This window comes from Hydractinia symbiolongicarpus, chromosome 9 (assembly GCF_029227915.1).
Source record: "Hydractinia symbiolongicarpus strain clone_291-10 chromosome 9, HSymV2.1, whole genome shotgun sequence".
Lineage (NCBI taxonomy): Eukaryota > Metazoa > Cnidaria > Hydrozoa > Anthoathecata > Hydractiniidae > Hydractinia > Hydractinia symbiolongicarpus.
Genome location: NC_079883.1, coordinates 12,258,107 through 12,285,463, shown reverse-complemented (window position 1 = coordinate 12,285,463; position 27,357 = coordinate 12,258,107). Strand labels below are relative to the sequence as shown.

Sequence of the window (27,357 nt, the reverse complement as noted above, 5' to 3'; positions counted from 1 at the left end):
AAAATGAAAAGCCTACGACACCGGGAGTTCCCAGGCGGCCCCCCATCCAAGTACTATCCCGGCCCGACGATGCTTAACTTCCGTGATCAGACGAGAACGGGTGTGTTCATCGTGGTATGGCCGTAGACATTAGTAGGGGCAAATACGTGCAATTTATTTTGACGTTGTGATCAAATTTTTTATTTAATTTCTTTGAGTTACTGACCTCTACGATTACTGCAAACGTCAGTAACTCGACCGTACAATTTCTGGTAGTGTGGGCCTGCGTCCGCGCTCGCCCCCTCCTTAAGTCAAAATGAATGAGCTTAGAATAGTTGCGCGGCCAAATGTCGGTGGTGACTTAAACGCTAAGGTAAAACCTCGCTTGGCTGTTACGAAACGTGATTGCGATATAAGTCCTCGGAAGGCGGCGGAATTTTATTTTATTTGCCATTCCGTCAGGGTTATTGGATGATCGGCAATAGATCGAGTTTGTATGCATTTGAAAGCTCTTTTTTCTCGTACTATCACCTGAAAATGTCGTAGGAAAATGTCATAGAAAACACTTTCAACAACCGCCACGTTCCTTAATTGTTATAACAAGAAATATATCACAGCGCCATTGAAATGAAAAGGCAACAAATGAAAATGAAAAGCCTACGACACCGGGAGTTCCCAGGCGGTCCCCCATCCAAGTACTATCCCGGCCCGACGATGCTTAACTTCCGTGATCAGACGAGAACGGGTGTGTTCATCGTGGTATGGCCGTAGACATTAGTAGGGGCAAATACGTGCAATTTATTTTGACGTTGTGATCAAATTTTTTTATTTAATTTCTTTGAGTTACTGACCTCTGCGATTACTGCAAACGTCAGTAACTCGACCGTACAATTTCTGGTAGTGGGGGCCTGCGTCCGCGCTCGCCCCCTCCTTAAGTCAAAATGAATGAGCTTAGAATAGTTGCGCGGCCAAATGTCGGTGGTGACTTAAACGCTAAGGTAAAACCTCGCTTGGCTGTTACGAAACGTGATTGCGATATAAGTCCTCGGAAGGCGGCGGAATTTTATTTTATTTGCCATTCCGTCAGGGTTATTGGATGATCGGCAATAGATCGAATTTGTATGCATTTGAAAGCTTTTTTTTCTCGTACTATCACCTGAAAATGTCGTAGGAAAATGTCATAGGAAACACTTTCAACAACCGCCACGTTCCTTAATTGTTATAACAAGAAATATATCACAGCGCCATTGAAATGAAAAGGCAACAAATGAAAATAAAAAGCCTACGACACCGGGAGTTCCCAGGCGGTCCCCCATCCAAGTACTATCCCGGCCCGACGATGCTTAACTTCCGTGATCAGACGAGAACGGGTGTGTTCATCGTGGTATGGCCGTAGACATTAGTAAGGGCAAATACGTGCAATTTATTTTGACGTTGTGATCAAATTTTTTTATTTAATTTCTTTGAGTTACTGACCTCTGCGATTACTGCAAACGTCAGTAACTCGACCGTACAATTTCTGGTAGTGGGGACCTGCGTCCGCGCTCGCTCCCTCCTTAAGTCAAAATGAATGAGCTTAGAATAGTTGCGCGGCCAAATGTCGGTGGTGACTTAAACGCTAAGGTAAAACCTCGCTTGGCTGTTACGAAACGTGATTGCAATATAAGTCCTCGGAAGGCGGCGGAATTTTATTTTATTTGCCATTCCGTCAGGGTTATTGGATGATCGGCAATAGATCGAGTTTGTATGCATTTGAAAGCTCTTTTTTCTCGTACTATCACCTGAAAATGTCGTAGGAAAATGTCATAGGAAACACTTTCAACAACCGCCACGTTCCTTAATTGTTATAACAAGAAATATATCACAGCGCCATTGAAATGAAAAGGCAACAAATGAAAATGAAAAGCCTACGACACCGGGAGTTCCCAGGCGGTCCCCCATCCAAGTATTATCCCGGCCCGACGATGCTTAACTTCCGTGATCAGACGAGAACGGGTGTGTTCATCGTGGTATGGCCGTAGACATTAGTAGGGGCAAATACGTGCAATTTATTTTGACGTTGTGATCAAATTTTTTTATTTAATTTCTTTGAGTTACTGACCTCTGCGATTACTGCAAACGTCAGTAACTCGACCGTACAATTTCTGGTAGTGGGGGCCTGCGTCCGCGCTCGCCCCCTCCTTAAGTCAAAATGAATGAGCTTAGAATAGTTGCGCGGCCAAATGTCGGTGGTGACTTAAACGCTAAGGTAAAACCTCGCTTGGCTGTTACGAAACGTGATTGCGATATAAGTCCTCGGAAGGCGGCGGAATTTTATTTTATTTGCCATTCCGTCAGGGTTATTGGATGATCGGCAATAGATCGAGTTTGTATGCATTTGAAAGCTCTTTTTTCTCGTACTATCACCTGAAAATGTCGTAGGAAAATGTCATAGGAAACACTTTCAACAACCGCCACGTTCCTTAATTGTTATAACAAGAAATATATCACAGCGCCATTGAAATGAAAAGGCAACAAATGAAAATGAAAAGCCTACGACACCGGGAGTTCCCAGGCGGTCCCCCATCCAAGTACTATCCCGGCCCGACGATGCTTAACTTCCGTGATCAGACGAGAACGGGTGTGTTCATCGTGGTATGGCCGTAGACATTAGTAGGGGCAAATACGTGCAATTTATTTTGACGTTGTGATCAAATTTTTTTATTTAATTTCTTTGAGTTACTGACCTCTGCGATTACTGCAAACGTCAGTAACTCGACCGTACAATTTCTGGTAGTGGGGGCCTGCGTCCGCGCTCGCCCCCTCCTTAAGTCAAAATGAATGAGCTTAGAATAGTTGCGCGGCCAAATGTCGGTGGTGACTTAAACGCTAAGGTAAAACCTCGCTTGGCTGTTACGAAACGTGATTGCGATATAAGTCCTCGGAAGGCGGCGGAATTTTATTTTATTTGCCATTCCGTCAGGGTTATTGGATGATCGGCAATAGATCGAATTTGTATGCATTTGAAAGCTTTTTTTTCTCGTACTATCACCTGAAAATGTCGTAGGAAAATGACATAGGAAACACTTTCAACAACCGCCACGTTCCTTAATTGTTATAACAAGAAATATATCACAGCGCCATTGAAATGAAAAGGCAACAAATGAAAATAAAAAGCCTACGACACCGGGAGTTCCCAGGCGGTCCCCCATCCAAGTACTATCCCGGCCCAACGATGCTTAACTTCCGTGATCAGACGAGAACGGGTGTGTTCATCGTGGTATGGCCGTAGACATTAGTAAGGGCAAATACGTGCAATTTATTTTGACGTTGTGATCAAATTTTTTTATTTAATTTCTTTGAGTTACTGACCTCTGCGATTACTGCAAACGTCAGTAACTCGACCGTACAATTTCTGGTAGTGGGGACCTGCGTCCGCGCTCGCTCCCTCCTTAAGTCAAAATGAATGAGCTTAGAATAGTTGCGCGGCCAAATGTCGGTGGTGACTTAAACGCTAAGGTAAAACCTCGCTTGGCTGTTACGAAACGTGATTGCAATATAAGTCCTCGGAAGGCGGCGGAATTTTATTTTATTTGCCATTCCGTCAGGGTTATTGGATGATCGGCAATAGATCGAGTTTGTATGCATTTGAAAGCTCTTTTTTCTCGTACTATCACCTGAAAATGTCGTAGGAAAATGTCATAGGAAACACTTTCAACAACCGCCACGTTCCTTAATTGTTATAACAAGAAATATATCACAGCGCCATTGAAATGAAAAGGCAACAAATGAAAATGAAAAGCCTACGACACCGGGAGTTCCCAGGCGGTCCCCCATCCAAGTACTATCCCGGCCCGACGATGCTTAACTTCCGTGATCAGACGAGAACGGGTGTGTTCATCGTGGTATGGCCGTAGACATTAGTAGGGGCAAATACGTGCAATTTATTTTGACGTTGTGATCAAATTTTTTTATTTAATTTCTTTGAGTTACTGACCTCTGCGATTACTGCAAACGTCAGTAACTCGACCGTACAATTTCTGGTAGTGGGGGCCTGCGTCCGCGCTCGCCCCCTCCTTAAGTCAAAATGAATGAGCTTAGAATAGTTGCGCGGCCAAATGTCGGTGGTGACTTAAACGCTAAGGTAAAACCTCGCTTGGCTGTTACGAAACGTGATTGCGATATAAGTCCTCGGAAGGCGGCGGAATTTTATTTTATTTGCCATTCCGTCAGGGTTATTGGATGATCGGCAATAGATCGAGTTTGTATGCATTTGAAAGCTCTTTTTTCTCGTACTATCACCTGAAAATGTCGTAGGAAAATGTCATAGGAAACACTTTCAACAACCGCCACGTTCCTTAATTGTTATAACAAGAAATATATCACAGCGCCATTGAAATGAAAAGGCAACAAATGAAAATGAAAAGCCTACGACACCGGGAGTTCCCAGGCGGTCCCCCATCCAAGTACTATCCCGGCCCGACGATGCTTAACTTCCGTGATCAGACGAGAACGGGTGTGTTCATCGTGGTATGGCCGTAGACATTAGTAGGGGCAAATACGTGCAATTTATTTTGACGTTGTGATCAAATTTTTTTATTTAATTTCTTTGAGTTACTGACCTCTGCGATTACTGCAAACGTCAGTAACTCGACCGTACAATTTCTGGTAGTGGGGGCCTGCGTCCGCGCTCGCCCCCTCCTTAAGTCAAAATGATTGAGCTTAGAATAGTTGCGCGGCCAAAGGTCGGTGGTGACTTAAACGCTAAGGTAAAACCTCGCTTGTCTGTTACGAAACGTGATTGCGATATAAGTCCTCGGAAGGCGGCGGAATTTTATTTTATTTGCCATTCCGTCAGGGTTATTGGATGATCGGCAATAGATCGAGTTTGTATGCATTTGAAAGCTCTTTTTTCTCGTACTATCACCTGAAAATGTCGTAGGAAAATGTCATAGGAAACACTTTCAACAACCGCCACGTTCCTTAATTGTTATAACAAGAAATATATCACAGCGCCATTGAAATGAAAAGGCAACAAATGAAAATGAAAAGCCTACGACACCGGGAGTTCCCAGGCGGTCCCCCATCCAAGTACTATCCCGGCCCGACGATGCTTAACTTCCGTGATCAGACGAGAACGGGTGTGTTCATCGTGGTATGGCCGTAGACATTAGTAGGGGCAAATACGTGCAATTTATTTTGACGTTGTGATCATATTTTTTTATTTAATTTCTTTGAGTTACTGACCTCTGCGATTACTGCAAACGTCAGTAACTCGACCGTACAATTTCTGGTAGTGGGGGCCTGCGTCCGCGCTCGCCCCCTCCTTAAGTCCAAATGAATGAGCTTAGAATAGTTGCGCGGCCAAATGTCGGTGGTGACTTAAACGCTAAGGTAAAACCTCGCTTGGCTGTTACGAAACGTGATTGCGATATAAGTCCTCGGAAGGCGGCGGAATTTTATTTTATTTGCCATTCCGTCAGGGTTATTGGATGATCGGCAATAGATCGAGTTTGTATGCATTTGAAAGCTCTTTTTTCTCGTACTATCACCTGAAAATGTCGTAGGAAAATGTCATAGGAAACACTTTCAACAACCGCCACGTTCCTTAATTGTTATAACAAGAAATATATCACAGCGCCATTGAAATGAAAAGGCAACAAATGAAAATGAAAAGCCTGCGACACCGGGAGTTCCCAGGCGGTCCCCCATCCAAGTACTATCCCGGCCCGACGATGCTTAACTTCCGTGATCAGACGAGAACGGGTGTGTTCATCGTGGTATGGCCGTAGACATTAGTAGGGGCAAATACGTGCAATTTATTTTGACGTTGTGATCAAATTTTTTTATTTAATTTCTTTGAGTTACTGACCTCTGCGATTACTGCAATCGTCAGTAACTCGACCGTACAATTTCTGGTAGTGGGGGCCTGCGTCCGCGCTCGCCCCCTCCTTAAGTCAAAATGAATGAGCTTAGAATAGTTGCGCGGCCAAATGTCGGTGGTGACTTAAACGCTAAGGTAAAACCTCGCTTGGCTGTTACGAAACGTGATTGCGATATAAGTCCTCGGAAGGCGGCGGAATTTTATTTTATTTGCCATTCCGTCAGGGTTATTGGATGATCGGCAATAGATCGAGTTTGTATGCATTTGAAAGCTCTTTTTTCTCGTACTATCATCTGAAAATGTCGTAGGAAAATGTCATAGGAAACACTTTCAACAACCGCCACGTTCCTTAATTGTTATGACAAGAAATATATCACAGCGCCATTGAAATGAAAAGGCAACAAATGAAAATGAAAAGCCTACGACACCGGGAGTTCCCAGGCGGTCCCCCATCCAAGTACTATCCCGGTCCGACGATGCTTAACTTCCGTGATCAGACGAGAACGGGTGTGTTCATCGTGGTATGGCCGTAGACATTAGTAGGGGCAAATACGTGCAATTTATTTTGACGTTGTGATCAAATTTTTTTATTTAATTTCTTTGAGTTACTGACCTCTGCGATTACTGCAAACGTCAGTAACTCGACCGTACAATTTCTGGTAGTGGGGGCCTGCGTCCGCGCTCGCCCCCTCCTTAAGTCAAAATGAATGAGCTTAGAATAGTTGCGCGGCCAAATGTCGGTGGTGACTTAAACGCTAAGGTAAAACCTCGCTTGGCTGTTACGAAACGTGATTGCGATATAAGTCCTCGGAAGGCGGCGGAATTTTATTTTATTTGCCATTCCGTCAGGGTTATTGGATGATCGGCAATAGATCGAGTTTGTATGCATTTGAAAGCTCTTTTTTCTCGTACTATCACCTGAAAATGTCGTAGGAAAATGTCATAGGAAACACTTTCAACAACCGCCACGTTCCTTAATTGTTATAACAAGAAATATATCACAGCGCCATTGAAATGAAAAGGCAACAAATGAAAATGAAAAGCATACGACACCGGGAGTTCCCAGGCAGTCCCCCATCCAAGTACTATCCCGGCCCGACGATGCTTAACTTCCGTGATCAGACGAGAACGGGTGTGTTCATCGTGGTATGGCCGTAGACATTAGTAGGGGCAAATACGTGCAATTTATTTTGACGTTGTGATCAAATTTTTTTATTTAATTTCTTTGAGTTACTGACCTCTGCGATTACTGCAAACGTCAGTAACTCGACCGTACAATTTCTGGTAGTGGGGGCCTGCGTCCGCGCTCGCCCCCTCCTTAAGTCAAAATGAATGAGCTTAGAATAGTTGCGCGGCCAAATGTCGGTGCTGACTTAAACGCTAAGGTAAAACCTCGCTTGGCTGTTACGAAACGTGATTGCGATATAAGTCCTCGGAAGGCGGCGGAATTTTATTTTATTTGCCATTCCGTCAGGGTTATTGGATGATCTGCAATAGATCGAGTTTGTATGCATTTGAAAGCTCTTTTTTCTCGTACTATCACCTGAAAATGTCGTAGGAAAATGTCATAGGAAACACTTTCAACAACCGCCACGTTCCTTAATTGTTATAACAAGAAATATATCACAGCGCCATTGAAATGAAAAGGCAACAAATGAAAATGAAAAGCCTACGACACCGGGAGTTCCCAGGCGGTCCCCCATCCAAGTACTATCCCGGCCCGACGATGCTTAACTTCCGTGATCAGACGAGAACGGGTGTGTTCATCGTGGTATGGCCGTAGACATTAGTAGGGGCAAATACGTGCAATTTATTTTGACGTTGTGATCAAATTTTTTTATTTAATTTCTTTGAGTTACTGACCTCTGCGATTACTGCAAACGTCAGTAACTCGACCGTACAATTTCTGGTAGTGGGGGCCTGCGTCCGCGCTCGCCCCCTCCTTAAGTCAAAATGAATGAGCTTAGAATAGTTGCGCGGCCAAATGTCGGTGGTGACTTAAACGCTAAGGTAAAACCTCGCTTGGCTGTTACGAAACGTGATTGCGATATAAGTCCTCGGAAGGCGGCGGAAATTTATTTTATTTGCCATTCCGTCAAGGTTATTGGATGATCGGCAATAGATCGAGTTTGTATGCATTTGAAAGCTCTTTTTTCTCGTACTATCACCTGAAAATGTCGTAGGAAAATGTCATAGGAAACACTTTCAACAACCGCCACGTTTCTTAATTGTTATAACAAGAAATATATCACAGCGCCATTGAAATGAAAAGGCAACAAATGAAAATGAAAAGCCTGCGACACCGGGAGTTCCCAGGCGGTTCCCCATCCAAGTACTATCCCGGCCCGACGATGCTTAACTTCCGTAATCAAACGAGAACGGGTGTGTTCATCGTGGTATGGCCGTAGACATTAGTAGGGGCAAATACGTGCAATTTATTTTGACGTTGTGATCAAATTTTTTTATTTAATTTCTTTGAGTTACTGACCTCTGCGATTACTGCAAACGTCAGTAACTCGACCGTACAATTTCTGGTAGTGGGGGCCTGCGTCCGCGCTCGCCCCCTCCTTAAGTCAAAATGAATGAGCTTAGAATAGTTGCGCGGCCAAATGTCGGTGGTGACTTAAACGCTAAGGTAAAACCTCGCTTGGCTGTTACGAAACGTGATTGCGATATAAGTCCTCGGAAGGCGGCGGAATTTTATTTTATTTGCCATTCCGTCAGGGTTATTGGATGATCGGCAATAGATCGAGTTTGTATGCATTTGAAAGCTCTTTTTTCTTGTACTATCACCTGAAAATGTCGTAGGAAAATGTCATAGAAAACACTTTCAACAACCGCCACGTTCCTTAATTGTTATGACAAGAAATATATCACAGCGCCATTGAAATGAAAAGGCAACAAATGAAAATGAAAAGCCTACGACACCGGGAGTTCCCAGGCGGTCCCCCATCCAAGTACTATCCCGGCCCGACGATGCTTAACTTCCGTGATCAGACGAGAACGGGTGTGTTCATCGTGGTATGGCCGTAGACATTAAAAGGGGCAAATACGTGCAATTTATTTTGACGTTGTGATCAAATTTTTTTATTTAATTTCTTTGAGTTACTGACCTCTGCGATTACTGCAAACGTCAGTAACTCGACCATACAATTTCTGGTAGTGGGGGCCTGCGTCCGCGCTCGCCCCCTCCTTAAGTCAAAATGAATGAGCTTAGAATAGTTGCGCGGCCAAATGTCGGTGGTGACTTAAACGCTAAGGTAAAACCTCGCTTGGCTGTTACGAAACGTGATTGCGATATAAGTCCTCGGAAGGCGGCGGAATTTTATTTTATTTGCCATTCCGTCAGGGTTATTGGATGATCGGCAATAGATCGAGTTTGTATGCATTTGAAAGCTCTTTTTTCTCGTACTATCACCTGAAAATGTCGTAGGAAAATGTCATAGGAAACACTTTCAACAACCGCCACGTTCCTTAATTGTTATGACAAGAAATATATCACAGCGCCATTGAAATGAAAAGGCAACAAATGAAAATGAAAAGCCTACGACACCGGGAGTTCCCAGGCGGTCCCCCATCCAAGTACTCTCCCGGTCCGACGATGCTTAACTTCCGTGATCAGACGAGAACGGGTGTGTTCATCGTGGTATGGCCGTAGACATTAGTAGGGGCAAATACGTGCAATTTATTTTGACGTTGTGATCAAATTTTTTTTATTTAATTTCTTTGAGTTACTGACCTCTGCGATTACTGCAAACGTCAGTAACTCGACCGTACAATTTCTGGTAGTGGGGGCCTGCGTCCGCGCTCGCCCCCTCCTTAAGTCAAAATGAATGGGCTTAGAATAGTTGCGCGGCCAAATGTCGGTGGTGACTTAAACGCTAAGGTAAAACCTCGCTTGGCTGTTACGAAACGTGATTGCGATATAAGTCCTCGGAAGGCGGCGGAATTTTATTTTATTTGCCATTCCGTCAGGGTTATTGGATGATCGGCAATAGATCGAGTTTGTATGCATTTGAAAGCTCTTTTTTCTCGTACTATCACCTGAAAATGTCGTAGGAAAATGTCATAGGAAACACTTTCAACAACCGCCACGTTCCTTAATTGTTATAACAAGAAATATATCACAGCGCCATTGAAATGAAAAGGCAACAAATGAAAATGAAAAGCCTACGACACCGGGAGTTCCCAGGCGGTCCCCCATCCAAGTACTATCCCGGCCCGACGATGCTTAACTTCCGTGATCAGACGAGAACGGGTGTGTTCATCGTGGTATGGCCGTAGACATTAGTAGGGGCAAATACGTGCAATTTATTTTGACGTTGTGATCAAATTTTTTTATTTAATTTCTTTGAGTTACTGACCTCTGCGATTACTGCAAACGTCAGTAACTCGACCGTACAATTTCTGGTAGTGGGGGCCTGCGTCCGCGCTCGCCCCCTCCTTAAGTCAAAATGAATGAGCTTAGAATAGTTGCACGGCCAAATGTCGGTGGTGACTTAAACGCTAAGGTAAGACCTCGCTTGGCTGTTACGAAACGTGATTGCGATATAAGTCCTCGGAAGGCGGCGGAATTTTATTTTATTTGCCATTCCGTCAGGGTTATTGGATGATCGGCAATAGATCGAGTTTGTATGCATTTGAAAGCTCTTTTTTCTCGTACTATCACCTGAAAATGTCGTAGGAAAATGTCATAGGAAACACTTTCAACAACCGCCACGTTCCTTAATTGTTATGACAAGAAATATATCACAGCGCCATTGAAATGAAAAGGCAACAAATGAAAATGAAAAGCCTACGACACCGGGAGTTCCCAGGCGGTCCCCCATCCAAGTACTATCCCGGTCCGACGATGCTTAACTTCCGTGATCAGACGAGAACGGGTGTGTTCATCGTGGTATGGCCGTATACATTAGTAGGGGCAAATACGTGCAATTTATTTTGACGTTGTGATCAAATTTTTTTATTTAATTTCTTTGAGTTACTGACCTCTGCGAGTACTGCAAACGTCAGTAACTCGACCGTACAATTTCTGGTAGTGGGGGCCTGCGTCCGCGCTCGCCCCCTCCTTAAGTCAAAATGAATGAGCTTAGAATAGTTGCGCGGCCAAATGTCGGTGGTGACTTAAACGCTAAGGTAAAACCTCGCTTGGCTGTTACGAAACGTGACTGCGATATAAGTCCTCGGAAGGCGGCGGAATTTTATTTTATTTGCCATTCCGTCAGGGTTATTGGATGATCGGCAATAGATCGAGTTTGTATGCATTTGAAAGCTCTTTTTTCTCGTACTATCACCTGAAAATGTCGTAGCAAAATGTCATAGGAAACACTTTCAACAACCGCCACGTTCCTTAATTGTTATAACAAGAAATATATCACAGCGCCATTGAAATGAAAAGGCAACAAATGAAAATGAAAAGCATACGACACCGGGAGTTCCCAGGCAGTCCCCCATCCAAGTACTATCCCGGCCCGACGATGCTTAACTTCCGTGATCAGACGAGAACGGGTGTGTTCATCGTGGTATGGCCGTAGACATTAGTAGGGGCAAATACGTGCAATTTATTTTGACGTTGTGATCAAATTTTTTTATTTAATTTCTTTGAGTTACTGACCTCTGCGATTACTGCAAACGTCAGTAACTCGACCGTACAATTTCTGGTAGTGGGGGCCTGCGTCCGCGCTCGCCCCCTCCTTAAGTCAAAATGAATGAGCTTAGAATAGTTGCGCGGCCAAATGTCGGTGCTGACTTAAACGCTAAGGTAAAACCTCGCTTGGCTGTTACGAAACGTGATTGCGATATAAGTCCTCGGAAGGCGGCGGAATTTTATTTTATTTGCCATTCCGTCAGGGTTATTGGATGATCTGCAATAGATCGAGTTTGTATGCATTTGAAAGCTCTTTTTTCTCGTACTATCACCTGAAAATGTCGTAGGAAAATGTCATAGGAAACACTTTCAACAACCGCCACGTTCCTTAATTGTTATAACAAGAAATATATCACAGCGCCATTGAAATGAAAAGGCAACAAATGAAAATGAAAAGCCTACGACACCGGGAGTTCCCAGGCGGTCCCCCATCCAAGTACTATCCCGGCCCGACGATGCTTAACTTCCGTGATCAGACGAGAACGTGTGTGTTCATCGTGGTATGGCCGTAGACATTAGTAGGGGCAAATACGTGCAATTTATTTTGACGTTGTGATCAAATTTTTTTATTTAATTTCTTTGAGTTACTGACCTCTGCGATTACTGCAAACGTCAGTAACTCGACCGTACAATTTCTGGTAGTGGGGGCCTGCGTCCGCGCTCGCCCCCTCCTTAAGTCAAAATGAATGAGCTTAGAATAGTTGCGCGGCCAAATGTCGGTGGTGACTTAAACGCTAAGGTAAAACCTCGCTTGGCTGTTACGAAACGTGATTGCGATATAAGTCCTCGGAAGGCGGCGGAAATTTATTTTATTTGCCATTCCGTCAAGGTTATTGGATGATCGGCAATAGATCGAGTTTGTATGCATTTGAAAGCTCTTTTTTCTCGTACTATCACCTGAAAATGTCGTAGGAAAATGTCATAGGAAACACTTTCAACAACCGCCACGTTCCTTAATTGTTATAACAAGAAATATATCACAGCGCCATTGAAATGAAAAGGCAACAAATGAAAATGAAAAGCCTGCGACACCGGGAGTTCCCAGGCGGTTCCCCATCCAAGTACTATCCCGGCCCGACGATGCTTAACTTCCGTAATCAAACGAGAACGGGTGTGTTCATCGTGGTATGGCCGTAGACATTAGTAGGGGCAAATACGTGCAATTTATTTTGACGTTGTGATCAAATTTTTTTATTTAATTTCTTTGAGTTACTGACCTCTGCGATTACTGCAAACGTCAGTAACTCGACCGTACAATTTCTGGTAGTGGGGGCCTGCGTCCGCGCTCGCCCCCTCCTTAAGTCAAAATGAATGAGCTTAGAATAGTTGCGCGGCCAAATGTCGGTGGTGACTTAAACGCTAAGGTAAAACCTCGCTTGGCTGTTACGAAACGTGATTGCGATATAAGTCCTCGGAAGGCGGCGGAATTTTATTTTATTTGCCATTCCGTCAGGGTTATTGGATGATCGGCAATAGATCGAGTTTGTATGCATTTGAAAGCTCTTTTTTCTTGTACTATCACCTGAAAATGTCGTAGGAAAATGTCATAGAAAACACTTTCAACAACCGCCACGTTCCTTAATTGTTATGACAAGAAATATATCACAGCGCCATTGAAATGAAAAGGCAACAAATGAAAATGAAAAGCCTACGACACCGGGAGTTCCCAGGCGGTCCCCCATCCAAGTACTATCCCGGCCCGACGATGCTTAACTTTCGTGATCAGACGAGAACGGGTGTGTTCATCGTGGTATGGCCGTAGACATTAGTAGGGGCAAATACGTGCAATTTATTTTGACGTTGTGATCAAATTTTTTTATTTAATTTCTTTGAGTTACTGACCTCTGCGATTACTGCAAACGTCAGTAACTCGACCATACAATTTCTGGTAGTGGGGGCCTGCGTCCGCGCTCGCCCCCTCCTTAAGTCAAAATGAATGAGCTTAGAATAGTTGCGCGGCCAAATGTCGGTGGTGACTTAAACGCTAAGGTAAAACCTCGCTTGGCTGTTACGAAACGTGATTGCGATATAAGTCCTCGGAAGGCGGCGGAATTTTATTTTATTTGCCATTCCGTCAGGGTTATTGGATGATCGGCAATAGATCGAGTTTGTATGCATTTGAAAGCTCTTTTTTCTTGTACTATCACCTGAAAATGTCGTAGGAAAATGTCATAGAAAACACTTTCAACAACCGCCACGTTCCTTAATTGTTATGACAAGAAATATATCACAGCGCCATTGAAATGAAAAGGCAACAAATGAAAATGAAAAGCCTACGACACCGGGAGTTCCCAGGCGGTCCCCCATCCAAGTACTATCCCGGCCCGACGATGCTTAACTTTCGTGATCAGACGAGAACGGGTGTGTTCATCGTGGTATGGCCGTAGACATTAGTAGGGGCAAATACGTGCAATTTATTTTGACGTTGTGATCAAATTTTTTTATTTAATTTCTTTGAGTTACTGACCTCTGCGATTACTGCAAACGTCAGTAACTCGACCATACAATTTCTGGTAGTGGGGGCCTGCGTCCGCGCTCGCCCCCTCCTTAAGTCAAAATGAATGAGCTTAGAATAGTTGCGCGGCCAAATGTCGGTGGTGACTTAAACGCTAAGGTAAAACCTCGCTTGGCTGTTACGAAACGTGATTGCGATATAAGTCCTCGGAAGGCGGCGGAATTTTATTTTATTTGCCATTCCGTCAGGGTTATTGGATGATCGGCAATAGATCGAGTTTGTATGCATTTGAAAGCTCTTTTTTCTCGTACTATCACCTGAAAATGTCGTAGGAAAATGTCATAGGAAACACTTTCAACAACCGCCACGTTCCTTAATTGTTATGACAAGAAATATATCACAGCGCCATTGAAATGAAAAGGCAACAAATGAAAATGAAAAGCCTACGACACCGGGAGTTCCCAGGCGGTCCCCCATCCAAGTACTCTCCCGGTCCGACGATGCTTAACTTCCGTGATCAGACGAGAACGGGTGTGTTCATCGTGGTATGGCCGTAGACATTAGTAGGGGCAAATACGTGCAATTTATTTTGACGTTGTGATCAAATTTTTTTTATTTAATTTCTTTGAGTTACTGACCTCTGCGATTACTGCAAACGTCAGTAACTCGACCGTACAATTTCTGGTAGTGGGGGCCTGCGTCCGCGCTCGCCCCCTCCTTAAGTCAAAATGAATGAGCTTAGAATAGTTGCGCGGCCAAATGTCGGTGGTGACTTAAACGCTAAGGTAAAACCTCGCTTGGCTGTTACGAAACGTGATTGCGATATAAGTCCTCGGAAGGCGGCGGAAATTTATTTTATTTGCCATTCCGTCAAGGTTATTGGATGATCGGCAATAGATCGAGTTTGTATGCATTTGAAAGCTCTTTTTTCTCGTACTATCACCTGAAAATGTCGTAGGAAAATGTCATAGGAAACACTTTCAACAACCGCCACGTTCCTTAATTGTTATAACAAGAAATATATCACAGCGCCATTGAAATGAAAAGGCAACAAATGAAAATGAAAAGCCTGCGACACCGGGAGTTCCCAGGCGGTTCCCCATCCAAGTACTATCCCGGCCCGACGATGCTTAACTTCCGTAATCAAACGAGAACGGGTGTGTTCATCGTGGTATGGCCGTAGACATTAGTAGGGGCAAATACGTGCAATTTATTTTGACGTTGTGATCAAATTTTTTTATTTAATTTCTTTGAGTTACTGACCTCTGCGATTACTGCAAACGTCAGTAACTCGACCGTACAATTTCTGGTAGTGGGGGCCTGCGTCCGCGCTCGCCCCCTCCTTAAGTCAAAATGAATGAGCTTAGAATAGTTGCGCGGCCAAATGTCGGTGGTGACTTAAACGCTAAGGTAAAACCTCGCTTGGCTGTTACGAAACGTGATTGCGATATAAGTCCTCGGAAGGCGGCGGAATTTTATTTTATTTGCCATTCCGTCAGGGTTATTGGATGATCGGCAATAGATCGAGTTTGTATGCATTTGAAAGCTCTTTTTTCTTGTACTATCACCTGAAAATGTCGTAGGAAAATGTCATAGAAAACACTTTCAACAACCGCCACGTTCCTTAATTGTTATGACAAGAAATATATCACAGCGCCATTGAAATGAAAAGGCAACAAATGAAAATGAAAAGCCTACGACACCGGGAGTTCCCAGGCGGTCCCCCATCCAAGTACTATCCCGGCCCGACGATGCTTAACTTCCGTGATCAGACGAGAACGGGTGTGTTCATCGTGGTATTGCCGTAGACATTAAAAGGGGCAAATACGTGCAATTTATTTTGACGTTGTGATCAAATTTTTTTATTTAATTTCTTTGAGTTACTGACCTCTGCGATTACTGCAAACGTCAGTAACTCGACCATACAATTTCTGGTAGTGGGGGCCTGCGTCCGCGCTCGCCCCCTCCTTAAGTCAAAATGAATGAGCTTAGAATAGTTGCGCGGCCAAATGTCGGTGGTGACTTAAACGCTAAGGTAAAACCTCGCTTGGCTGTTACGAAACGTGATTGCGATATAAGTCCTCGGAAGGCGGCGGAATTTTATTTTATTTGCCATTCCGTCAGGGTTATTGGATGATCGGCAATAGATCGAGTTTGTATGCATTTGAAAGCTCTTTTTTCTCGTACTATCACCTGAAAATGTCGTAGGAAAATGTCATAGGAAACACTTTCAACAACCGCCACGTTCCTTAATTGTTATGACAAGAAATATATCACAGCGCCATTGAAATGAAAAGGCAACAAATGAAAATGAAAAGCCTACGACACCGGGAGTTCCCAGGCGGTCCCCCATCCAAGTACTCTCCCGGTCCGACGATGCTTAACTTCCGTGATCAGACGAGAACGGGTGTGTTCATCGTGGTATGGCCGTAGACATTAGTAGGGGCAAATACTTGCAATTTATTTTGACGTTGTGATCAAATTTTTTTTATTTAATTTCTTTGAGTTACTGACCTCTGCGATTACTGCAAACGTCAGTAACTCGACCGTACAATTTCTGGTAGTGGGGGCCTGCGTCCGCGCTCGCCGCCTCCTTAAGTCAAAATGAATGAGCTTAGAATAGTTGCGCGGCCAAATGTCGGTGGTGACTTAAACGCTAAGGTAAAACCTCGCTTGGCTGTTACGAAACGTGATTGCGATATAAGTCCTCGGAAGGCGGCGGAATTTTATTTTATTTGCCATTCCGTCAGGGTTATTGGATGATCGGCAATAGATCGAGTTTGTATGCATTTGAAAGCTCTTTTTTCTCGTACTATCACCTGAAAATGTCGTAGGAAAATGTCATAGGAAACACTTTCAACAACCGCCACGTTCCTTAATTGTTATAACAAGAAATATATCACAGCGCCATTGAAATGAAAAGGCAACAAATGAAAATGAAAAGCCTACGACACCGGGAGTTCCCAGGCGGTCCCCCATCCAAGTACTATCCCGGCCCGACGATGCTTAACTTCCGTGATCAGACGAGAACGGGTGTGTTCATCGTGGTATGGCCGTAGACATTAGTAGGGGCAAATACGTGCAATTTATTTTGACGTTGTGATCAAATTTTTTTATTTAATTTCTTTGAGTTACTGACCTCTGCGATTACTGCAAACGTCAGTAACTCGACCGTACAATTTCTGGTAGTGGGGGCCTGCGTCCGCGCTCGCCCCCTCCTTAAGTCAAAATGAATGAGCTTAGAATAGTTGCACGGCCAAATGTCGGTGGTGACTTAAACGCTAAGGTAAGACCTCGCTTGGCTGTTACGAAACGTGATTGCGATATAAGTCCTCGGAAGGCGGCGGAATTTTATTTTATTTGCCATTCCGTCAGGGTTATTGGATGATCGGCAATAGATCGAGTTTGTATGCATTTGAAAGCTCTTTTTTCTCGTACTATCACCTGAAAATGTCGTAGGAAAATGTCATAGGAAACACTTTCAACAACCGCCACGTTCCTTAATTGTTATGACAAGAAATATATCACAGCGCCATTGAAATGAAAAGGCAACAAATGAAAATGAAAAGCCTACGACACCGGGAGTTCCCAGGCGGTCCCCCATCCAAGTACTATCCCGGTCCGACGATGCTTAACTTCCGTGATCAGACGAGAACGGGTGTGTTCATCGTGGTATGGCCGTATACATTAGTAGGGGCAAATACGTGCAATTTATTTTGACGTTGTGATCAAATTTTTTTATTTAATTTCTTTGAGTTACTGACCTCTGCGAGTACTGCAAACGTCAGTAACTCGACCGTACAATTTCTGGTAGTGGGGGCCTGCGTCCGCGCTCGCCCCCTCCTTAAGTCAAAATGAATGAGCTTAGAATAGTTGCGCGGCCAAATGTCGGTGGTGACTTAAACGCTAAGGTAAAACCTCGCTTGGCTGTTACGAAACGTGACTGCGATATAAGTCCTCGGAAGGCGGCGGAATTTTATTTTATTTGCCATTCCGTCAGGGTTATTGGATGATCGGCAATAGATCGAGTTTGTATGCATTTGAAAGCTCTTTTTTCTCGTACTATCACCTGAAAATGTCGTAGGAAAATGTCATAGGAAACACTTTCAACAACCGCCACGTTCCTTAATTGTTATAACAAGAAATATATCACAGCGCCATTGAAATGAAAAGGCAACAAATGAAAATGAAAAGCATACGACACCGGGAGTTCCCAGGCAGTCCCCCATCCAAGTACTATCCCGGCCCGACGATGCTTAACTTCCGTGATCAGACGAGAACGGGTGTGTTCATCGTGGTATGGCCGTAGACATTAGTAGGGGCAAATACGTGCAATTTATTTTGACGTTGTGATCAAATTTTTTTATTTAATTTCTTTGAGTTACTGACCTCTGCGATTACTGCAAACGTCAGTAACTCGACCGTACAATTTCTGGTAGTGGGGGCCTGCGTCCGCGCTCGCCCCCTCCTTAAGTCAAAATGAATGAGCTTAGAATAGTTGCGCGGCCAAATGTCGGTGGTGACTTAAACGCTAAGGTAAAACCTCGCTTGGCTGTTACGAAACGTGATTGCGATATAAGTCCTCGGAAGGCGGCGGAATTTTATTTTATTTGCCATTCCGTCAGGGTTATTGGATGATCTGCAATAGATCGAGTTTGTATGCATTTGAAAGCTCTTTTTTCTCGTACTATCACCTGAAAATGTCGTAGGAAAATGTCATAGGAAACACTTTCAACAACCGCCACGTTCCTTAATTGTTATAACAAGAAATATATCACAGCGCCATTGAAATGAAAAGGCAACAAATGAAAATGAAAAGCCTACGACACCGGGAGTTCCCAGGCGGTCCCCCATCCAAGTACTATCCCGGCCCGACGATGCTTAACTTCCGTGATCAGACGAGAACGTGTGTGTTCATCGTGGTATGGCCGTAGACATTAGTAGGGGCAAATACGTGCAATTTATTTTGACGTTGTGATCAAATTTTTTTATTTAATTTCTTTGAGTTACTGACCTCTGCGATTACTGCAAACGTCAGTAACTCGACCGTACAATTTCTGGTAGTGGGGGCCTGCGTCCGCGCTCGCCCCCTCCTTAAGTCAAAATGAATGAGCTTAGAATAGTTGCGCGGCCAAATGTCGGTGGTGACTTAAACGCTAAGGTAAAACCTCGCTTGGCTGTTACGAAACGTGATTGCGATATAAGTCCTCGGAAGGCGGCGGAAATTTATTTTATTTGCCATTCCGTCAAGGTTATTGGATGATCGGCAATAGATCGAGTTTGTATGCATTTGAAAGCTCTTTTTTCTCGTACTATCACCTGAAAATGTCGTAGGAAAATGTCATAGGAAACACTTTCAACAACCGCCACGTTCCTTAATTGTTATAACAAGAAATATATCACAGCGCCATTGAAATGAAAAGGCAACAAATGAAAATGAAAAGCCTGCGACACCGGGAGTTCCCAGGCGGTTCCCCATCCAAGTACTATCCCGGCCCGACGATGCTTAACTTCCGTAATCAAACGAGAACGGGTGTGTTCATCGTGGTATGGCCGTAGACATTAGTAGGGGCAAATACGTGCAATTTATTTTGACGTTGTGATCAAATTTTTTTATTTAATTTCTTTGAGTTACTGACCTCTGCGATTACTGCAAACGTCAGTAACTCGACCGTACAATTTCTGGTAGTGGGGGCCTGCGTCCGCGCTCGCCCCCTCCTTAAGTCAAAATGAATGAGCTTAGAATAGTTGCGCGGCCAAATGTCGGTGGTGACTTAAACGCTAAGGTAAAACCTCGCTTGGCTGTTACGAAACGTGATTGCGATATAAGTCCTCGGAAGGCGGCGGAATTTTATTTTATTTGCCATTCCGTCAGGGTTATTGGATGATCGGCAATAGATCGAGTTTGTATGCATTTGAAAGCTCTTTTTTCTTGTACTATCACCTGAAAATGTCGTAGGAAAATGTCATAGAAAACACTTTCAACAACCGCCACGTTCCTTAATTGTTATGACAAGAAATATATCACAGCGCCATTGAAATGAAAAGGCAACAAATGAAAATGAAAAGCCTACGACACCGGGAGTTCCCAGGCGGTCCCCCATCCAAGTACTATCCCGGCCCGACGATGCTTAACTTCCGTGATCAGACGAGAACGGGTGTGTTCATCGTGGTATGGCCGTAGACATTAGTAGGGGCAAATACGTGCAATTTATTTTGACGTTGTGATCAAATTTTTTTATTTAATTTCTTTGAGTTACTGACCTCTGCGATTACTGCAAACGTCAGTAACTCGACCATACAATTTCTGGTAGTGGGGGCCTGCGTCCGCGCTCGCCCCCTCCTTAAGTCAAAATGAATGAGCTTAGAATAGTTGCGCGGCCAAATGTCGGTGGTGACTTAAACGCTAACGTAAAACCTCGCTTGGCTGTTACGAAACGTGATTGCGATATAAGTCCTCGGAAGGCGGCGGAATTTTATTTTATTTGCCATTCCGTCAGGGTTATTGGATGATCGGCAATAGATCGAGTTTGTATGCATTTGAAAGCTCTTTTTTCTCGTACTATCACCTGAGAATGTCGTAGGAAAATGTCATAGGAAACACTTTCAACAACCGCCACGTTCCTTAATTGTTATGACAAGAAATATATCACAGCGCCATTGAAATGAAAAGGCAACAAATGAAAATGAAAAGCCTACGACACCGGGAGTTCCCAGGCGGTCCCCCATCCAAGTACTCTCCCGGTCCGACGATGCTTAACTTCCGTGATCAGACGAGAACGGGTGTGTTCATCGTGGTATGGCCGTAGACATTAGTAGGGGCAAATACGTGCAATTTATTTTGACGTTGTGATCAAATTTTTTTTATTTAATTTCTTTGAGTTACTGACCTCTGCGATTACTGCAAACGTCAGTAACTCGACCGTACAATTTCTGGTAGTGGGGGCCTGCGTCCGCGCTCGCCCCCTCCTTAAGTCAAAATGAATGAGCTTAGAATAGTTGCGCGGCCAAATGTCGGTGGTGACTTAAACGCTAAGGTAAAACCTCGCTTGGCTGTTACGAAACGTGATTGCGATATAAGTCCTCGGAAGGCGGCGGAATTTTATTTTATTTGCCATTCCGTCAGGGTTATTGGATGATCGGCAATAGATCGAGTTTGTATGCATTTGAAAGCTCTTTTTTCTCGTACTATCACCTGAAAATGTCGTAGGAAAATGTCATAGGAAACACTTTCAACAACCGCCACGTTCCTTAATTGTTATAACAAGAAATATATCACAGCGCCATTGAAATGAAAAGGCAACAAATGAAAATGAAAAGCCTACGACACCGGGAGTTCCCAGGCGGTCCCCCATCCAAGTACTATCCCGGCCCGACGATGCTTAACTTCCGTGATCAGACGAGAACGGGTGTGTTCATCGTGGTATGGCCGTAGACATTAGTAGGGGCAAATACGTGCAATTTATTTTGACGTTGTGATCAAATTTTTTTATTTAATTTCTTTGAGTTACTGACCTCTGCGATTACTGCAAACGTCAGTAACTCGACCGTACAATTTCTGGTAGTGGGGGCCTGCGTCCGCGCTCGCCCCCTCCTTAAGTCAAAATGAATGAGCTTAGAATAGTTGCGCGGCCAAATGTCGGTGGTGACTTAAACGCTAAGGTAAGACCTCGCTTGGCTGTTACGAAACGTGATTGCGATATAAGTCCTCGGAAGGCGGCGGAATTTTATTTTATTTGCCATTCCGTCAGGGTTATTGGATGATCGGCAATAGATCGAGTTTGTATGCATTTGAAAGCTCTTTTTTCTCGTACTATCACCTGAAAATGTCGTAGGAAAATGTCATAGGAAACACTTTCAACAACCGCCACGTTCCTTAATTGTTATAACAAGAAATATATCACAGCGCCATTGAAATGAAAAGGCAACAAATGAAAATGAAAAGCCTACGACACCGGGAGTTCCCAGGCGGTCCCCCATCCAAGTACTATCCCGGCCCGACGATGCTTAACTTCCGTGATCAGACGAGAACGGGTGTGTTCATCGTGGTATGGCCGTAGACATTAGTAGGGGCAAATACGTGCAATTTATTTTGACGTTGTGATCAAATTTTTTTATTTAATTTCTTTGAGTTACTGACCTCTGCGATTACTGCAAACGTCAGTAACTCGACCGTACAATTTCTGGTAGTGGGGGCCTGCGTCCGCGCTCGCCCCCTCCTTAAGTCAAAATGAATGAGCTTAGAATAGTTGCGCGGCCAAATGTCGGTGGTGACTTAAACGCTAAGGTAAAACCTCGCTTGGCTGTTACGAAACGTGATTGCGATATAAGTCCTCGGAAGGCGGCGGAATTTTATTTTATTTGCCATTCCGTCAGGTGGATGATCGGCAATAGATCGAGTTTGTATGCATTTGAAAGCTCTTTTTTCTCGTACTATCACCTGAAAATGTCGTAGGAAAATGTCATAGGAAACACTTTCAACAACCACCACGTTCCTTAATTGTTATAACAAGAAATATATCACAGCGCCATTGAAATGAAAAGGCAACAAATGAAAATGAAAAGCCTACGACACCGGGAGTTCCCAGGTGGTCCCCCATCCAAGTACTATCCCGGCCCGACGATGCTTAACTTCCGTGATCAGACGAGAACGGGTGTGTTCATCGTGGTATGGCCGTAGACATTAGTAGGGACAAATACGTGCAATTTATTTTGACGTTGTGATCAAATTTTTTTATTTAATTTCTTTGAGTTACTGACCTCTGCGATTACTGCAAACGTCAGTAACTCGACCGTACAATTTCTGGTAGTGGGGGCCTGCGTCCGCGCTCGCCCCCTCCTTAAGTCAAAATGAATGAGCTTAGAATAGTTGCGCGGCCAAATGTCGGTGGTGACTTAAACGCTAAGGTAAAACCTCGCTTGGCTGTTACGAAACGTTATTGCGATATAAGTCCTCGGAAGGCGGCGGAATTTTATTTTATTTGCCATTCCGTCAGGGTTATTGGATGATCGGCAATAGATCGAGTTTGTATGCATTTGAAAGCTCTTTTTTCTCGTACTATCACCTGAAAATGTCGTAGGAAAATGTCATAGGAAACACTTTCAACAACCGCCACTTTCCTTAATTGTTATAACAAGAAATATATCACAGCGCCATTGAAATGAAAAGGCAACAAATGAAAATGAAAAGCCTGCGACACCGGGAGTTCCCAGGCGGTCCCCCATCCAAGTACTATCCCGGCCCGACGATGCTTAACTTCCGTGATCAGACGAAAACGGGTGTGTTCATCGTGGTATGGCCGTAGACATTAGTAGGGGCAAATACGTGCAATTTATTTTGACGTTGTGATCAAATTTTTTTATTTAATTTCTTTGAGTTACTGACCTCTGCGATTACTGCAAACGTCAGTAACTCGACCGTACAATTTCTGGTAGTGGGGGCCTGCGTCCGCGCTCGCCCCCTCCTTAAGTCAAAATGAATGAGCTTAGAATAGTTGCGCGGCCAAATGTCGGTGGTGACTTAAACGCTAAGGTAAAACCTCGCTTGGCTGTTACGAAACGTGATTGCGATATAAGTCCTCGGAAGGCGGCGGAATTTTATTTTATTTGCCATTCCGTCCGGGTTATTGGATGATCGGCAATAGATCGAGTTTGTATGCATTTGAAAGCTCTTTTTTCTTGTACTATCACCTGAAAATGTCGTAGGAAAATGTCTAAGGAAACACCTTCAACAACCGCCACGTTCCTTAATTGTTATTACAAGAAATATATCACAGCGCCATTGAAATGAAAAGGCAACAAATGAAAATGAAAAGCCTACGACACCGGGAGTTCCCAGGCGGTCCCCCATCCAAGTACTATCCCCGCCCGACGATGCTTAACTTCCGTGATCAGACGAGAACGGGTGTGTTCATCGTGGTATGGCCGTAGACATTAGTAGGGGCAAATACGTGCAATTTATTTTGACGTTGTGATCAAATTTTTTTATTTAATTTTTTTGAGTTACTGACCTCTGCGATTACTGCAAACGTCAGTAACTCGACCGTACAATTTCTGGTAGTAGGGGCCTGCGTCCGCGCTCGCCCCCTCCTTAAGTCAAAATGAATGAGCTTAGAATAGTTGCGCGGCCAAATGTCGGTGGTGACTTAAACGCTAAGGTAAAACCTCGCTTGGCTGTTACGAAACGTGATTGCGATATAAGTCCTTGGAAGGCGGCGGAATTTTATTTTATTTGCCATTCCGTCAGGGTTATTGGATGATCGGCAATAGATCGAGTTTGTATGCATTTGAAAGCTCTTTTTTCTCGTACTATCACCTGAAAATGTCGTAGGAAAATGTCATAGGAAACACTTTCACAAACCGCCACGTTCCTTAATTGTTATAACAAGAAATATATCACAGCGCCATTGAAATAAAAAGGCAACAAATGAAAATGAAAAGCCTACGACACCGGGAGTTCCCAGGCGGTCCCCTATCCAAGTACTATCCCGGCCCGACGATGCTTAACTTCCGTGATCAGACGAGAACGGGTGTGTTCATCGTGGTATGGCCGTAGACATTAGTAGGGACAAATACGTGCAATTTATTTTGACGTTGTGATCAAATTTTTTTATTTAATTTCTTTGAGTTACTGACCTCTGCGATTACTGCAAACGTCAGTAACTCAACCGTACAATTTCTGGTAGTGGGGGCCTGCGTCCGCGCTCGCCCCCTCCTTAAGTCAAAATGAATGAGCTTAGAATAGTTGCGCGGCCAAATGTCGGTGGTGACTTAAACGCTAAGGTAAAACCTCGCTTGGCTGTTACGAAACGTGATTGCGATATAAGTCCTCGGAAGGCGGCGGAATTTTATTTTATTTGCCATTCCGTCAGGGTTATTGGATAATCGGCAATAGATCGAGTTTGTATGCATTTGAAAGCCCTTTTTTCTCGTACTATCACCTGAAAATGTCGTAGGAAAATGTCATAGGAAACACTTTCAACAACCGCCACGTTCCTTAATTGTTATAACAAGAAATATATCACAGCGCCATTGAAATGAAAATGCAACAAATGAAAATGAAAAGCCTGCGACACAGGGAGTTCCCAGGCGGTTCCCCATCCAAGTACTATCCCGGCCCGACGATGCTTAACTTCCGTGATCAGACGAGAACGGGTGTGTTCATCGTGGTATGGCCGTAGACATTAGTAGGGGCAAATACGTGCAATTTATTTTGACGTTGTGATCAAATTTTTTTATTTAATTTCTTTGAGTTACTGACCTCTGCGATTACTGCAAACGTCAGTAACTCGACCGTACAATTTCTGGTAGTGGGGGCCTGCGTCCGCGCTCGCCCCCTCCTTAAGTCAAAATGAATGAGCTTAGAATAGTTGCGCGGCCAAATGTCGGTGGTGACTTAAACGCTAAGGTAAAACCTCGCTTGGCTGTTACGAAACGTGATTGCGATATAAGTCCTCGGAAGGCGGCGGAATTTTATTTTATTTGCCATTCCGTCAGGGTTATTGGATGATCGGCAATAGATCGAGTTTGTATGCATTTGAAAGCTCTTTTTTCTTGTACTATCACCTGAAAATGTCGTAGCAAAATGTCTAAGGAAACACTTTCAACAACCGCCACGTTCCTTAATTGTTATTACAAGAAATATATCACAGCGCCATTGAAATGAAAAGGCAACAAATGAAAATGAAAAGCCTACGACACCGGGAGTTCCCAGGCGGTCCCCCATCCAAGTACTATCCCGGCCCGACGATGCTTAACTTCCGTGATCAGACGAGAACGGGTGTGTTCATCGTGGTATGGCCGTAGACATTAGTAGGGGCAAATACGTGCAATTTATTTTGACGTTGTGATCAAATTTTTTTATTTAATTTCTTTGAGTTACTGACCTCTGCGATTACTGCAAACGTCAGTAACTCGACCGTACAATTTCTGGTAGTGGGGGCCTGCGTCCGCGCTCGCCCCCTCCTTAAGTCAAAATGAATGAGCTTAGAATAGTTGCGCGGCCAAATGTCGGTGGTGACTTAAACGCTAAGGTAAAACCTCGCTTGGCTGTTACGAAACGTGATTGCAATATAAGTCCTCAGAAGGCGGCGGAATTTTACTTTATTTGCCATTCCGTCAGGGTTATTGGATGATCGGCAATAGATCGAGTTTGTATGCATTTGAAAGCTCTTTTTTCTTGTACTATCACCTGAAAATGTCGTAGCAAAATGTCTAAGGAAACACTTTCAACAACCGCCACGTTCCTTAATTGTTATTACAAGAAATATATCACAGCGCCATTGAAATGAAAAGGCAACAAATGAAAATGAAAAGCCTACGACACCGGGAGTTCCCAGGCGGTCCCCCATCCAAGTACTATCCCGGCCCGACGATGCTTAACTTCCGTGATCAGACGAGAACGGGTGTGTTCATCGTGGTATGGCCGTAGACATTAGTAGGGGCAAATACGTGCAATTTATTTTGACGTTGTGATCAAATTTTTTTATTTAATTTCTTTGAGTTACTGACCTCTGCGATTACTGCAAACGTCAGTAACTCGACCGTACAATTTCTGGTAGTGGGGGCCTGCGTCCGCGCTCGCCCCCTCCTTAAGTCAAAATGAATGAGCTTAGAATAGTTGCGCGGCCAAATGTCGGTGGTGACTTAAACGCTAAGGTAAAACCTCGCTTGGCTGTTACGAAACGTGATTGCGATATAAGTCCTCGGAAGGCGGCGGAATTTTATTTTATTTGCCATTTCGTCAGGGTTATTGGATGATCGGCAATAGATCGAGTTTGTATGCATTTGAAAGCTCTTTTTTCTCGTACTATCACCTGAAAATGTCGTAGGAAAATGTCATAGGAAACACTTTCAACAACCGCCACGTTCCTTAATTGTTATAACAAGAAATATATCACAGCGCCATTGAAATGAAAAGGCAACAAATGAAAATGAAAAGCCTACGACACCGGGAGTTCCCAGGCGGTCCCCCATCCAAGTACTATCCCGGCCCGACGATGCTTAACTTCCGTGATCAGACGAGAACGGGTGTGTTCATCGTGGTATGGCCGTAGACATTAGTAGGGGCAAATACGTGCAATTTATTTTGACGTTGTGATCAAATTTTTTTATTTAATTTCTTTGAGTTACTGACCTCTGCGATTACTGCAAACGTCAGTAACTCGACCGTACAATTTCTGGTAGTGGGGGCCTGCGTCCGCGCTCGCCCCCTCCTTAAGTCAAAATGAATGAGCTTAGAATAGTTGCGCGGCCAAATGTCGGTGGTGACTTAAACGCTAAGGGAAAACCTCGCTTGGCTGTTACGAAACGTGATTGCAATATAAGTCCTCAGAAGGCGGCGGAATTTTACTTTATTTGCCATTCCGTCAGGGTTATTGGATGATCGGCACAACATCGAGTTTGTATGCATTT

At 44.0% G+C, this 27,357-nt stretch overlaps 44 non-coding genes across 44 annotated transcripts; all 44 read right to left on the bottom strand.

The window, feature by feature from the left end:
- Positions 1–9: 9 nt before the first annotated feature.
- On the bottom strand, positions 10–128 carry LOC130658911 (5S ribosomal RNA). Its single transcript, XR_008986124.1, has one exon. It is a non-coding gene; the product is annotated as a 5S ribosomal RNA (ribosomal RNA).
- Positions 129–633: 505 nt separating this feature from the next.
- Positions 634–752, bottom strand: LOC130658547 (5S ribosomal RNA). Its single transcript, XR_008985761.1, has one exon. It is a non-coding gene; the product is annotated as a 5S ribosomal RNA (ribosomal RNA).
- Positions 753–1,258: 506 nt separating this feature from the next.
- On the bottom strand, positions 1,259–1,377 carry LOC130658546 (5S ribosomal RNA). Its single transcript, XR_008985759.1, has one exon. It is a non-coding gene; the product is annotated as a 5S ribosomal RNA (ribosomal RNA).
- Positions 1,378–1,883: 506 nt separating this feature from the next.
- LOC130659029 (5S ribosomal RNA) lies at positions 1,884–2,002 on the bottom strand. Its single transcript, XR_008986240.1, has one exon. It is a non-coding gene; the product is annotated as a 5S ribosomal RNA (ribosomal RNA).
- A 506-nt stretch (positions 2,003–2,508) lies between these two features.
- Positions 2,509–2,627, bottom strand: LOC130658545 (5S ribosomal RNA). The gene has a single exon (XR_008985758.1). It is a non-coding gene; the product is annotated as a 5S ribosomal RNA (ribosomal RNA).
- Positions 2,628–3,133: 506 nt separating this feature from the next.
- Positions 3,134–3,252, bottom strand: LOC130661680 (5S ribosomal RNA). Its single transcript, XR_008988858.1, has one exon. It is a non-coding gene; the product is annotated as a 5S ribosomal RNA (ribosomal RNA).
- Positions 3,253–3,758: 506 nt separating this feature from the next.
- On the bottom strand, positions 3,759–3,877 carry LOC130658544 (5S ribosomal RNA). The gene has a single exon (XR_008985757.1). It is a non-coding gene; the product is annotated as a 5S ribosomal RNA (ribosomal RNA).
- Positions 3,878–4,383: 506 nt separating this feature from the next.
- On the bottom strand, positions 4,384–4,502 carry LOC130658543 (5S ribosomal RNA). Its single transcript, XR_008985756.1, has one exon. It is a non-coding gene; the product is annotated as a 5S ribosomal RNA (ribosomal RNA).
- A 506-nt stretch (positions 4,503–5,008) lies between these two features.
- On the bottom strand, positions 5,009–5,127 carry LOC130658541 (5S ribosomal RNA). Its single transcript, XR_008985755.1, has one exon. It is a non-coding gene; the product is annotated as a 5S ribosomal RNA (ribosomal RNA).
- Positions 5,128–5,633: 506 nt separating this feature from the next.
- Positions 5,634–5,752, bottom strand: LOC130659003 (5S ribosomal RNA). Its single transcript, XR_008986215.1, has one exon. It is a non-coding gene; the product is annotated as a 5S ribosomal RNA (ribosomal RNA).
- A 506-nt stretch (positions 5,753–6,258) lies between these two features.
- Positions 6,259–6,377, bottom strand: LOC130658880 (5S ribosomal RNA). Its single transcript, XR_008986093.1, has one exon. It is a non-coding gene; the product is annotated as a 5S ribosomal RNA (ribosomal RNA).
- A 506-nt stretch (positions 6,378–6,883) lies between these two features.
- LOC130659191 (5S ribosomal RNA) lies at positions 6,884–7,002 on the bottom strand. The gene has a single exon (XR_008986403.1). It is a non-coding gene; the product is annotated as a 5S ribosomal RNA (ribosomal RNA).
- A 506-nt stretch (positions 7,003–7,508) lies between these two features.
- On the bottom strand, positions 7,509–7,627 carry LOC130658540 (5S ribosomal RNA). The gene has a single exon (XR_008985754.1). It is a non-coding gene; the product is annotated as a 5S ribosomal RNA (ribosomal RNA).
- A 506-nt stretch (positions 7,628–8,133) lies between these two features.
- LOC130659376 (5S ribosomal RNA) lies at positions 8,134–8,252 on the bottom strand. The gene has a single exon (XR_008986588.1). It is a non-coding gene; the product is annotated as a 5S ribosomal RNA (ribosomal RNA).
- Positions 8,253–8,758: 506 nt separating this feature from the next.
- On the bottom strand, positions 8,759–8,877 carry LOC130658539 (5S ribosomal RNA). The gene has a single exon (XR_008985753.1). It is a non-coding gene; the product is annotated as a 5S ribosomal RNA (ribosomal RNA).
- Positions 8,878–9,383: 506 nt separating this feature from the next.
- Positions 9,384–9,502, bottom strand: LOC130659106 (5S ribosomal RNA). The gene has a single exon (XR_008986317.1). It is a non-coding gene; the product is annotated as a 5S ribosomal RNA (ribosomal RNA).
- Positions 9,503–10,009: 507 nt separating this feature from the next.
- On the bottom strand, positions 10,010–10,128 carry LOC130658538 (5S ribosomal RNA). Its single transcript, XR_008985752.1, has one exon. It is a non-coding gene; the product is annotated as a 5S ribosomal RNA (ribosomal RNA).
- Positions 10,129–10,634: 506 nt separating this feature from the next.
- LOC130659158 (5S ribosomal RNA) lies at positions 10,635–10,753 on the bottom strand. Its single transcript, XR_008986370.1, has one exon. It is a non-coding gene; the product is annotated as a 5S ribosomal RNA (ribosomal RNA).
- Positions 10,754–11,259: 506 nt separating this feature from the next.
- Positions 11,260–11,378, bottom strand: LOC130659190 (5S ribosomal RNA). Its single transcript, XR_008986402.1, has one exon. It is a non-coding gene; the product is annotated as a 5S ribosomal RNA (ribosomal RNA).
- A 506-nt stretch (positions 11,379–11,884) lies between these two features.
- On the bottom strand, positions 11,885–12,003 carry LOC130659046 (5S ribosomal RNA). The gene has a single exon (XR_008986258.1). It is a non-coding gene; the product is annotated as a 5S ribosomal RNA (ribosomal RNA).
- Positions 12,004–12,509: 506 nt separating this feature from the next.
- LOC130659375 (5S ribosomal RNA) lies at positions 12,510–12,628 on the bottom strand. Its single transcript, XR_008986587.1, has one exon. It is a non-coding gene; the product is annotated as a 5S ribosomal RNA (ribosomal RNA).
- Positions 12,629–13,134: 506 nt separating this feature from the next.
- Positions 13,135–13,253, bottom strand: LOC130658934 (5S ribosomal RNA). Its single transcript, XR_008986147.1, has one exon. It is a non-coding gene; the product is annotated as a 5S ribosomal RNA (ribosomal RNA).
- Positions 13,254–13,759: 506 nt separating this feature from the next.
- LOC130658933 (5S ribosomal RNA) lies at positions 13,760–13,878 on the bottom strand. The gene has a single exon (XR_008986146.1). It is a non-coding gene; the product is annotated as a 5S ribosomal RNA (ribosomal RNA).
- Positions 13,879–14,384: 506 nt separating this feature from the next.
- LOC130659104 (5S ribosomal RNA) lies at positions 14,385–14,503 on the bottom strand. The gene has a single exon (XR_008986316.1). It is a non-coding gene; the product is annotated as a 5S ribosomal RNA (ribosomal RNA).
- Positions 14,504–15,010: 507 nt separating this feature from the next.
- LOC130659374 (5S ribosomal RNA) lies at positions 15,011–15,129 on the bottom strand. The gene has a single exon (XR_008986586.1). It is a non-coding gene; the product is annotated as a 5S ribosomal RNA (ribosomal RNA).
- A 506-nt stretch (positions 15,130–15,635) lies between these two features.
- LOC130658875 (5S ribosomal RNA) lies at positions 15,636–15,754 on the bottom strand. Its single transcript, XR_008986087.1, has one exon. It is a non-coding gene; the product is annotated as a 5S ribosomal RNA (ribosomal RNA).
- A 506-nt stretch (positions 15,755–16,260) lies between these two features.
- Positions 16,261–16,379, bottom strand: LOC130659103 (5S ribosomal RNA). The gene has a single exon (XR_008986315.1). It is a non-coding gene; the product is annotated as a 5S ribosomal RNA (ribosomal RNA).
- A 507-nt stretch (positions 16,380–16,886) lies between these two features.
- On the bottom strand, positions 16,887–17,005 carry LOC130658537 (5S ribosomal RNA). Its single transcript, XR_008985751.1, has one exon. It is a non-coding gene; the product is annotated as a 5S ribosomal RNA (ribosomal RNA).
- Positions 17,006–17,511: 506 nt separating this feature from the next.
- On the bottom strand, positions 17,512–17,630 carry LOC130659157 (5S ribosomal RNA). The gene has a single exon (XR_008986369.1). It is a non-coding gene; the product is annotated as a 5S ribosomal RNA (ribosomal RNA).
- Positions 17,631–18,136: 506 nt separating this feature from the next.
- On the bottom strand, positions 18,137–18,255 carry LOC130659189 (5S ribosomal RNA). Its single transcript, XR_008986401.1, has one exon. It is a non-coding gene; the product is annotated as a 5S ribosomal RNA (ribosomal RNA).
- A 506-nt stretch (positions 18,256–18,761) lies between these two features.
- On the bottom strand, positions 18,762–18,880 carry LOC130659045 (5S ribosomal RNA). The gene has a single exon (XR_008986257.1). It is a non-coding gene; the product is annotated as a 5S ribosomal RNA (ribosomal RNA).
- A 506-nt stretch (positions 18,881–19,386) lies between these two features.
- LOC130659373 (5S ribosomal RNA) lies at positions 19,387–19,505 on the bottom strand. The gene has a single exon (XR_008986584.1). It is a non-coding gene; the product is annotated as a 5S ribosomal RNA (ribosomal RNA).
- A 506-nt stretch (positions 19,506–20,011) lies between these two features.
- On the bottom strand, positions 20,012–20,130 carry LOC130658535 (5S ribosomal RNA). The gene has a single exon (XR_008985748.1). It is a non-coding gene; the product is annotated as a 5S ribosomal RNA (ribosomal RNA).
- A 506-nt stretch (positions 20,131–20,636) lies between these two features.
- Positions 20,637–20,755, bottom strand: LOC130659102 (5S ribosomal RNA). The gene has a single exon (XR_008986314.1). It is a non-coding gene; the product is annotated as a 5S ribosomal RNA (ribosomal RNA).
- A 507-nt stretch (positions 20,756–21,262) lies between these two features.
- LOC130658534 (5S ribosomal RNA) lies at positions 21,263–21,381 on the bottom strand. The gene has a single exon (XR_008985747.1). It is a non-coding gene; the product is annotated as a 5S ribosomal RNA (ribosomal RNA).
- Positions 21,382–21,887: 506 nt separating this feature from the next.
- Positions 21,888–22,006, bottom strand: LOC130658533 (5S ribosomal RNA). The gene has a single exon (XR_008985746.1). It is a non-coding gene; the product is annotated as a 5S ribosomal RNA (ribosomal RNA).
- A 501-nt stretch (positions 22,007–22,507) lies between these two features.
- On the bottom strand, positions 22,508–22,626 carry LOC130660194 (5S ribosomal RNA). Its single transcript, XR_008987395.1, has one exon. It is a non-coding gene; the product is annotated as a 5S ribosomal RNA (ribosomal RNA).
- A 506-nt stretch (positions 22,627–23,132) lies between these two features.
- LOC130659230 (5S ribosomal RNA) lies at positions 23,133–23,251 on the bottom strand. The gene has a single exon (XR_008986441.1). It is a non-coding gene; the product is annotated as a 5S ribosomal RNA (ribosomal RNA).
- Positions 23,252–23,757: 506 nt separating this feature from the next.
- Positions 23,758–23,876, bottom strand: LOC130659107 (5S ribosomal RNA). Its single transcript, XR_008986318.1, has one exon. It is a non-coding gene; the product is annotated as a 5S ribosomal RNA (ribosomal RNA).
- A 506-nt stretch (positions 23,877–24,382) lies between these two features.
- LOC130659034 (5S ribosomal RNA) lies at positions 24,383–24,501 on the bottom strand. The gene has a single exon (XR_008986246.1). It is a non-coding gene; the product is annotated as a 5S ribosomal RNA (ribosomal RNA).
- Positions 24,502–25,007: 506 nt separating this feature from the next.
- Positions 25,008–25,126, bottom strand: LOC130659385 (5S ribosomal RNA). Its single transcript, XR_008986597.1, has one exon. It is a non-coding gene; the product is annotated as a 5S ribosomal RNA (ribosomal RNA).
- Positions 25,127–25,632: 506 nt separating this feature from the next.
- On the bottom strand, positions 25,633–25,751 carry LOC130658532 (5S ribosomal RNA). Its single transcript, XR_008985745.1, has one exon. It is a non-coding gene; the product is annotated as a 5S ribosomal RNA (ribosomal RNA).
- Positions 25,752–26,257: 506 nt separating this feature from the next.
- On the bottom strand, positions 26,258–26,376 carry LOC130658530 (5S ribosomal RNA). The gene has a single exon (XR_008985744.1). It is a non-coding gene; the product is annotated as a 5S ribosomal RNA (ribosomal RNA).
- A 506-nt stretch (positions 26,377–26,882) lies between these two features.
- LOC130658529 (5S ribosomal RNA) lies at positions 26,883–27,001 on the bottom strand. The gene has a single exon (XR_008985743.1). It is a non-coding gene; the product is annotated as a 5S ribosomal RNA (ribosomal RNA).
- Positions 27,002–27,357: the final 356 nt, after the last annotated feature.